We start from the raw sequence: 886 nt of genomic DNA on the forward strand, positions 1-886 counted from the left end.
ATTCACATGAGCAAGTCACACTGAAATTAGAAGAAGATGAGTTCTGCATCCTGGATGAACTTGATGAGCTAGATCAATCAATGGCCTATCTGGCAAGAAAGTTCTCTAACATTAGAGTAAAGAAGCCAAGATTCTTCAAGGGAAAAGGACAATCATTCAACAAAGATAGCAGCTAGAAAGGAAAAGGGAAGTACACACCTGATAGTAAAAATAGCTACAAAACTGGATCTGTTGACAGATCAAAAATAAGATGATATAACTGTGATGAACTAGGCCATTTTGCTACAGAATGCAGGAAACCCAAGAAAGCAAAGAAAGACAAAGCTTATCTTAAACTGGAAGCAAAGTATGAAGCTCTTCTAAGGAAACAACAAAGCAAAGACAATATTGCAGAGGGAAAGAGTTGGGATGATTATGATAATGATAAAGATGAGGAAGTTGGAAATTATGCATTTATGAACTTGGAGCAAGGAGAGTCATCCTCATCAAAAGCAAATGTACCAAGTCTTATCATCTTTGATTTAAATGTGAGTCAATATAAGGAATCTGTTGAAAAGATGAGTACATAAATGTTTCACATTCATACAATTATGGTTGCTGCTAATGAGGAAGTTAACAGACTAACAAAGATCAACGAGAAATTTGAAATTGAGAAATAAGAAACTGAATTGTTGTTGGTGGAGCTTGAAGATGTGAAACAAGAAAATGCATATCTAAAGAACAAGCTCAAGTGTGCAAATGAGATTGAAGCAGTGTTGAGGGAGAAGCTAGAAAAGAATGAAGTCAAGTTAAAATCTTTCAGGAATGCATCTGAGTTGGTTGGACAATACCATGAGAACAACAAGCCATGTGCTAATATAGCTATTGGTCTTGATTATGATGCTTT

This window comes from Apium graveolens, chromosome 10 (assembly GCF_009905375.1).
Source record: "Apium graveolens cultivar Ventura chromosome 10, ASM990537v1, whole genome shotgun sequence".
In the NCBI taxonomy this organism is placed as follows: domain Eukaryota; kingdom Viridiplantae; phylum Streptophyta; class Magnoliopsida; order Apiales; family Apiaceae; genus Apium; species Apium graveolens.